This window comes from Simochromis diagramma, unplaced genomic scaffold, assembly GCF_900408965.1.
Source record: "Simochromis diagramma unplaced genomic scaffold, fSimDia1.1 OVJJ01000585.1, whole genome shotgun sequence".
NCBI lineage: Eukaryota > Metazoa > Chordata > Actinopteri > Cichliformes > Cichlidae > Simochromis > Simochromis diagramma.
Window position 1 is genome coordinate 6,169,302 of NW_024387398.1, and position 10,019 is coordinate 6,179,320.

Below are 10,019 nucleotides of genomic sequence, written 5' to 3' on the forward strand. Positions count from 1 at the left end.
ATGAGAACAGTTGCTCTAATTTTAAAAGCAAAATGTCTTCTCCTTCTTGCTTTAACGTGAGATGAGTTTAGCTTGTAGGCTAGTATAACACCTGAACTCTTTCACCATGGAGCCATCCTGTTACATTATGTGCAGAATTGGTGCAGGATTCTCTTGCTGAAATAAGAAAATTCATATTGACTTGATTACTGCATATGTTTCTCCACCATCATGAATGGTGCTTTCAGAGATGTTAAGTTTTGCATACTGTGTACACCCCCATACAATCCCTGGTAATAGTTTTTGAAATGTGCACTCGTAACATGAAGTATAGTCCCCCTTATCTCTGGCTGGAATGTAGTCATTGTCCATGAACTCCAAAACGAATTTCAAATTTTCATTGCCACAGGGCAGTTTTCCACTTCACTCCATCCATGTTGAAGAAGTTCAAGCCTGGAAAGGGCAATGCTATTTCTGGAATCTTCTCTCAGTATTTTATACGTATATTCTACGCACAGTAGTCTCAATGCATGCTTGATCATCCAAGTAAGTAAATCCAAAAAGTTGACTCTGTTGATATGGATGTTTTTAATGATGGTCACATATTCGGTCACATTCTCTGAGTCTTTTAATGATATTTTATACTTCAGGTGATAAAATCACCTAATTTTTTTGCATTTTTGCCGCTTTTTATAGTCTTTTTTTGGGCCCTGTCCTAATTGTTTTTTAAAAAGTGTTATTGAAGTAAAATTTAAAATGCATATGTATTTTTATTTATATTTTACTCAGCATACCATTTTTTGTTTTTTGTTTTGTTTTTGGAAATGGTTGTACAGCACGGACAAATCCAATATGCGTGCTCTCAGGTGGAGCTATTATCCAGCACTGAATTATTTCATATTGCTGCTGTTGTTGTGTGCATTGTTGGTGGGCAGAGGTTAACAAAAGGCCAAGACAAATCCAAGCCACCGGCGCTGGCCGCATGGGGAAATGTTGGCAAGCGAGCCAGAGAATAATCATAGGCTAATCTGATTTCCAGCTCTGATAATGGAGGCCAGGCTAAATAAGAAAAATTCCAGGCAAATTTGTGCAAATGAAAAAGGATTCCTCCTGACATAATGGTATGGTGCAAGGCAGCCTCTAATGAGCAATAATCTGTCTAAGAGCTTCTCTCTCTCTACTGCCTGGTTTCTCCCTCCATCTTCTATCTCATCCTGTCTCACCTCCTCCCACCTTCCCCCTAGTTCTCCAGCTCTCATCAGCTTTTTCCCTATTCTTGGGAAGGTGCATGTAACAGCTGTGTGACACAGATAAGGAAGAAAGAGGAGGGAGTGAGGCTGTATTTATTGAGAGTATCTCATGAGCATGCCTTTGTAAATGTTCAATAATCCAGGTAAGAATGTATTTGAGGTGGAAAAGTTTCATCTAAATGAACCAAATTAAATTTCTTGGGTATCTCAATATCACATACAAACCAAGAATTTCCTTCATGACAAATATCAAATGTTTATAATTCATTTATTCAACAATACTGGTATTTATTCATATAAAAGTCTGTTGAAAAGGTTCACACAACATATCCATGGCACATGATTTTCTTTTATCGTTTATTTTTATATGCTTATGTCACAGTTTTTGCAGGAAATTGCCACGTGTTTGTTCTTCTTATCATTAGGTCACGGAAGTAAGTACTAGCTTTTCAAAACAAAAATAAAAACAAAACAAAAAAGGCATCCTCTAGCAACCCAATATGCTGTTTAAATGTTTTAAATGTCTTAAAAACAAGTTTTTTTTGTCTGAAATAGAACATCTTTTCCCCCGATTTAAATAAAGATAAGAGCATTTGTTGGAGTTATTTTACAGAACTTTACACTTCACGCAAAAAATATATGGCTCAAATTTGTTTTACAAAAACAAATGTAGTTTATGGTTCACTTTGTGTCCTAAACATAGTGAAGCACAAACATCTCAGTTTAAATGATAAAGAGGTAAAGTTCATGTTAGATGTGAAATGAAGCACAAGATGTGTAAAATCTCATGCAACATTGGGAATCTACAGTTTGGTAGTTTTAGCCACTGCTGTACTTTGGGGCCAAAGGTTACCTTATATGGATAAAAGGATGGCATGCTAATTGGTGCTAAGTAACAGATTACTAAAGCAGTATAATTTCATTCACCATAAGTTCCAGTTTGAGTAGCAGAGGCCAAACAAATGCTGATTGGGATGGGTTACTGTACATAAAAACTCACCACATTCAGAATTGTTATGAGATATCTGGCTTGCTATGCAGAATAGGCTGTCCATGGAGTTTAGCTTTATTTTTGTGGGAACTATGCATAGAAGTCAAAACTGCTTTTATACCAGGCTGGAAAATATGCTCGTTGCTGTGGTAGAATTGGAGATTTTAACAAAGGTGTCAATGAGGATCAACTTCCTTTTGGAGCTGCCTCAAATGGCACCTAAAGGAACTGCAGTTATTGTCACTTCCACACTTCATTCTTTAGATACAGAGTTTTTCACTTGGTCAGTTCCCATCGGCTGCCATGTTAAATGGGACAACTTGAACTATGGAATTTCGGTGAATGTTCTTCCAGAACCAGTTTAAGGTGTTATGGAGCCTTACGTTTTTGAACTGAGGTCCTCGCCCCCACCTGTCTGAGCACCACCAGTCAATGCTTGTTCTGCTTGTGCATTCATTTTTTGGGGCATACTTGCAGAAATCTACTTATAAACAGTTACAGTGCATATGAACATGATTTCAGTTCTGACAAAGGCAGTAGAAATGATAAGACCAGTGGTATTAAATTTGCAGACAGCTAACATACTTATAAACATATTTTGTTTAGTCTTGCACGATTGCTAGTGATGTATGACATGCACAGCAAATATACATTTATCCACATGTCTTGTATGACTTTTAAGCACTTTTGGACACCCCCAGTTGCTATGGGAGCCCTAAGCAACTGGTTAATCTGCTTGTGCCTTAATGCTGCTCTAACATTGGATATTTCTATCTTTTATATACAGCGACTAAGCTATACCCTTTTTTTAGTTAGCAGTAGAAAGGAAATAGTTTCTAGAAACAATGAATGCTTATAATTTTGTAAAATGATTTTTCTAATCTAAAGAAGAAGATGAAAAAAAACATTTTTAAATGTATTTTTAAGGCTGCTTAAACAAACAAGATTTATCTATTTTGTTAATTGTCCTTTAGATGTGATGGCAGACATGCACTGATAACTCTGGACAGAGACTGGCCAACTGTTTCCACTTATTTCCAGTCTTTGTTCTAAGACAAGCTCACTGACTGTAGTTTCACAATGAATGGAGAGACATTAGAGTGCTATCAATCTATCTTTCTGCAGATAAAGATATCTAAAATATCATACATTTCCTTTTAATTGTCCTTCTCTAAAAGTCCTGACAAACATCAAAATGGCAATAATACTGAGGTTTTTCTTATTATCCTACTGATAGACTCTGCTGCATAATGTGTTACAACATCAGTATTCACACAGCGGTAGCAGCAGCAGCAGCAGCAGCAGCAGCTGTAAGACAATTTTACCTCTATAGAAAAATAACACCCTTCTCTCTCCCTCTCCCACTACTCCCCCTCCTCTGTCTCCTCAGCCAGCAGCAACAGCAGCAGCTTGGCTCTGTGTTCCTGACAACTTCCATAAATTATTGGAGATTTTCATATTTCAAATTTCATCTGCATTCATGTGGAGCAGCCAGGGCCCCGGCGGAGGCTAGCGTCGGGGTGTCGGGTGTGGAGGAAGCAGCCCCCTTGGTTGCAGCGCTGCCACCGGCTGCCTGCTCGGTGGCCCCAGAGACCCTTGGCTAATTGAATTGCATCCCCTGATTAGATTATCCTTGCGGCAGCTTGCTGCCAATCTGAAGTATGGGTGCCTTCTATCCTACTTAACCCTTCTGCCCCCCACCCGCTGCTGCAGGCACACACACACGACACACACACACACACACACACACAGAGCAAAGGCAGAGTGCCCAATATATTCAGTGGCCATCAAAGTTGGCCAGTTTTGTTATTTTTCTTTTGCATTGTCTCGCCTTGTAAAAGTGGCCATCTTTCACCGCCTGGCCCTCACCACCACTCGTTCTGCACCAAATAGCCGAGTCTGGCAAACACTAAGTGTCATTACTCTAAGTTTGTTTTTCTGTTTGTTTTGCTTTTTCTTCACAGGTTTTGCTCAGGGACTGTGTGGTCAGCTGAGGGATATATATACATATATATACATATATATAGTAGCTTTGACTAGTATTTACTGTTTATGTTTATGTATATTAACTTTGCACAGTACGAACAGGGTTTTTTTAATACTGAAATTGATATGTTTACATTTTTCTATTGATGGTATTTGTAAATTTTTATTTATTTATTTTTTAATAAATTCCAATTTACTTGACTAAATTATTTGAATGGACTCCCTTCTTGCCAAAAAAATATGTACTTTAAATACCATTAACAGTTTAGTACAGTCTATCTGACACACATGCACTTGAAAACCTCTTTTAGTTTAGATATGTTTAGCTTGAATTTTAAAAGACTTGGTTAGACTCCAATTTTCCCACTAAATCTAGAAAAAAAAAACACACACCACAGAGGAACATGAATGATATATTGCCACACTACAGTTGCGTGATTATTTACCATTTATAAAACCATGTGGAAAATAAAGAAAAGATAATAACTTGAATTTCTTCCAACAAATGGTTATGTTCTTTACAAAACTTGTGGAAACAGTAACTTTCTCAATTTCTCATAGAAAAAAACATAATGCAGCAATTAGTCAAAAATGCAGTCAAATAAGAAACAAATGCAGAAAAAGAGGGTATAAATAAACAGAAGTGATTGTAGAAACATTGGCAATATTTCTGAAAATGATGTCACAATGACACATTTATTTAATTGAGAAATATGCACAGTGGTGCCAAATGTGATATTTTGGATAAAGAAGTCCAGCAAACATCATAAATGGCCTCATAACCCTGTGATGACTGGCAACACCTCCTCACCAACCCACCCCCACTCCTCGAAACTAACAGGCCATGTCATCTCATGCGTTGCCACATTTCAGTTTTGGGCCGATGCATAACCCAGATGAATATAAGTGTTCACTGAGGAAAAGTCATGTTCTGATGTAATTATCATCTATTGCTTCCTGTAATCGTATCAGATCTCTTTTGAACAATAATCTCATGGCGAACGTCTGGAAACGGAGCCCTCCTCCCTGTTTATTGTTCTCCACTCCGGTAAAACACAATTGAATTGAGGAGTCAGCTATTAGATTTTTTGCTCTGTAGAATAAACTGAAATCGTATTTTTGCTGGAAATTATCAATACATCTTGGAGAGCAAAAGTAAGAAGACACAGAGCAAAAGTAGACCCTGGGTAGAGTGAGAGGGTAGATGTAGTAGATGAAAGATGAGGGAGAGTTGATGGGAAGACTTTCACCAACTGGAAAAGGGGATTTATTGACATACTAGGGTCAGATGTATATGATACAGTTTGTAAATCACATCAAAAACTGCAAAATAGTGCTCTGCACACCAGATACTTTATTGTGTGCCTGTTAAATCCAGTAAGTAAATGGATATATATATTGAAATGTGGAAAGGAAGCTTCGTTCAGTACAAAAAAAACCAATCTCACCATGGCTAAGAATGAAAAAACAAGACAAAAATAACATTCTCAGTGATACAAAAATGAGCACATGTACTTGTCTGAAAGTTTCTAAAGTTATAAAGATAAATTATTGGGACAACTTTTAAACAAGACAAAAACAATATTGCAATAAGCAGCAGTGGATATTGTCCTTTGTTTTCACGCTCAACACAATAACAGTAACGATGCTCCAACATAGCTTCAGTTCTGAACAGTTTTCTGTTTTCTCTCACTCTTTAAATGATTCTGACAGCTTCAGAGAAAAAGGAATTATGCTTACACTTTAAGGCGATGCAGCAGGTCTGCAATGCTTTGCATCTGTCCTGTGAAATATTGATGACACAGAGTTTGAGGGAAACCAATAGCTTTAATTTGATCAGTAAACTCAGACAGTAAACACAGACAGCTGAAGAAATACATCCTGAAATGAGATTTTAAAAAAAGCAGCAGTGCCTTTGGGGGATTTTGTGTTTTAATACTTGAAATATACATAAATGTATCTGCAGTAGGGTGAGGTTCACACAAACAACTGTAGTGCTTCTAGTTACTTTTAATCATCTGCGACTGGGTGACTTAACTCAAAACTTTGGTTTTCTTTTGTTTGAATATTGCACATTTTTTATAGGAAGACAGCTGATAGCGTGTCTGTTGGACCCCTGACACCTACAATATAAAAGAAAATAATGATTAATTGCAATCCAGAGCATGTCCATACAATTAAATAAATAAAGACCTGCTTGTTGTTGAGGCTACTTTGGGAAAATATTTTAATTATGTAAAGTATTTCTATTTTTGGTAATGTAAAAGAAACCTCAGATAAAACCGTTGTATGTTTTCGGTGTGTTATCTTGGCACTGAGAACACTGAGGTCATGTTCTGAGGGGATTTTAAGCATCCAGTGAGGATTTTGCTCTAACAAATAAAGACAAATATTATTTTAAATCAGAATAAACTGAAGGACATTTCCTCACATTTCCTCTCAGGATGTCATTAAACTTTCCATGGTATCCCTTCACAGAACAGCATTTCTTCTATCTTTAGGGTCCAGGACGGACCAGTGATTCACTGTATGTTAAAGTTGTGTCTTTGGAAGTTGTTAGTAATCCTTTGTTCACACTAACAGTGAAGAAACAATTGCTACAATTTTATCTTTATTTATTTGCTTTTGTTTTAACTTAATTTAACCAAGAAGGGAAACCTCGCATGTCCAATAGCTGGTGAAACCGGAGCTCATGGAGAAAACACACATTAAAAGCGGTCAGTAAGACGAGGAAAGCCGTTTATAAATGCAAGCCAATGCCATTACAAGAACCTCACACTGACTCTGACCCCGGGACACTTCTGCTGTGAGGCACTGCTGCTGTCATTTTCAGTGAAAGGCAGTGATATGAAGCTCCAAAGTGACAGCCAGTGACAAATCAAATGATGTGGTGAATCGCCAGCCAATCAAATGCTTCCATGTTTACAGAGCCATGCAAGCCCAGGGAGATGTTAACTGGCATTAGAGCAACACTTCAACAGTGACTCATTGTGGCGTCGTGCTCCACTGCTATACCACAAGCTTGCAAATTAGGTGGACTAGTTTGCAAAATATGAGTGTGATGATGCAATGTTACCATGAAACTTTTTAATGGGACTCCTTAGACTAGGGAACAATTTTATAAGGATACTCTCACAGTTCTAACACCCATTTATCTAGACTGGTCACAGTATCGCTTGATGATATCATGTGATATGACCCAAATATTTCTACATGCTCACCAGCTAGCTAGCTGTTTAAGTTAAGTCACATAGTAGCAGGGACAGTTTGTTGCATCCTGAAAAAAGTGTAAGGACAGACAGGCATGATGATGTGTTACAGTCATATCAGTGTTTGTAATGGCACAGACACAACAGGAGAGGGGTTAATGGATACGATTTGCTTGTTTTGGTGGCATAAATAGTCCTCATTGACATATAATCACTTTTTAATGATTCGGAACATTTTCTTGAATTATAGCAAATTATTTTGTGAACCTTTTGGCTATAGTTATAGACCACTGGAGGTCTCCAGACTTCACTTGGACAATCACTCAGTTAGTATATCATCAGCTAATGGTTTTAGTTTGTATTCTGCAATTAGAAAATGCTTTACAAGTAGTTATATGCAAAGTAAAAGCAAACAGAAACATAATATTTGAAAATAGGAACAATAAAACACATTAAACAGATGGATAATCTAAAACTGAATTGCACTAGGGTAAAGAAACAAACTGCAGTACCAAGGCTGCAGTTTGGGGGTTTAATGGAGCTTACCTGAATACCTTTGAATGTTGTCCTTATGTTTTGACTCCATTGATTTCTTTCTTGGTTTTGGGTAAAATGCAAATTAAAGTTAATTAAAAATATAATAAACAAAAAAAGTGTTTTTTATTATAGGTTAACAAAAGCATGCTTTACTAACTGAAGCAATTTTATACATTAGTATCAATTAATATGATCAAATAATATAGTAAAATATTTGGAAAATGTATTGTTTTCAGAATGAGGGAATTTACCTACACATATTTTGATGTATTTAAATCTAATTTTGAACACACAAAAGGCAAAATCCTCTAGTCTGCAGGCTGTATCATCAGCTAGCACAATATTTAGATTGCACCCACCCTTTGTAGCATCCATTACTGGATGCTTCTGGGTGAAATGTAACTTCAAAGTTGTAATTAATTCATACTCAATATACATAGCTCTGTTTTTTCAAATTAAGCCTGATATTTTGAATGCAGGTGTTTGTCTTTCTCTCTGATGATCCAAGTGGAATAGTTTAATTTATATTCACAAAATACAACATGTCTTTGGGATAATGGGGGCTGCACTGGGTGAATTTGTGTTTCCTTTAAGTCAAAGCTATGTGGCCGACAAATAAACCTCACCTGTTTTACGCTGGACCAGGAGGCTGAGGATGCTGAGGCATGTGCAGAGGGCTGGCGGCCTCCCTGTTTCCCTCAGTAGCCATCCAGCCATCCATCCATCTAGCCAGCTCTCCTGAGTCACTTTTCATAATTATTGAATTACATTCCTGGCAACCCATTAAGCAGGACATTCTCTTCTTAACCACCTGCTCTTCCCCCCTCCTCCACCTCATTTTACGCCATCAATCTTTCAGCGTTACCGGAGCCCCTAAAAGCTTTCTGACTGCTCTATAATGGGGGACAGCGTGGGGTCAGGGGGTGCTACAGGACTGTGTGTTCAGGAGCAGTGATGCCTCAGCATTTGGGTGGGGAGCAGGGCAAAGGGACAGGTCGTGGTGTTGGTGTGAGGGGGCAGTGGGGGTCACTCTGTGCAGCCTGGCTGGAGTAGGTCACTGACTGGACCTTTGGCTGGGAACAGGAGGGAAAAGACATGTTTGTTTTGTGATTAGGTGATTTTGTGTGAAAGTTAACTAATCGTGTGCTTCAACAAATGAAAAAAACAAAACTAAGGTGTGCTGAGACTGTTTATAAGATATTATAAATCTGTCACGTTCAGGAATTTTTAAAATTTTTCATAATTTACTTTTTCACGCCCTGTTTTGGGTCATTCTGCTTCACTTAGCAATTTCCTACATTTCCCAGAATGCCTTTCTTGTCATCCTTTAAAGAATGTTGGACGAAGGATAAACCTGCTGCATTAAGTGATGGATTCAAGCATTAAACACCTCCCCTGCAGGCTTGAAACAGCTGTAAGAAGTTTTAGTCAACAGAATCAGATTATTAGTCCTTTTTTGTCCCGTTATTGTGGTGGAGAGTGATTCTTTTTTTGCACCACAGCATGAAACTGTTTGTGTTGTGGTAAGAAAAAAATGTAAAAGAATTTCAAGGACAGCTTATGTGAAGTGAGAGGAAACTCTTATTCATTGTCTACACAAAAATATGCACATCTACTCATCAGATCAAAGTTTCAAAGAAGGGGAAACAGATCACTCAGGAATTGTGTAAGTGATGTAAGTTTCTTCTGACATTTTATTTTACTTACTTTAAAAATGTGCTTCAATTTAAGTGCACATGTTGCAATAGTTTCCACTTCAACACAGGACATGAGTGAACAAGTGTTACACAGGATTTATATTGTAATTTCACCTGCTCTGTAATGACCGGCAATTCAAAGCCTCTTTGAGCTCACATCTGAGAAATAAAACATAACACAAAAATATCAGTTTCTGATTGGCTAGGATGTGTCTAGTAAACCTGCAGTTAGCAACTGAGTTTTGTTTGTATTTTTCAAATTTTTGAAGAAATTTTATTTGCATTTAACAGCTTAGATCGATGAGCTATTAATGTTTCTTTTATTCCTGCCACCAGCCTAGTGGATAGCGCTAGTGATTTATCTTGATTG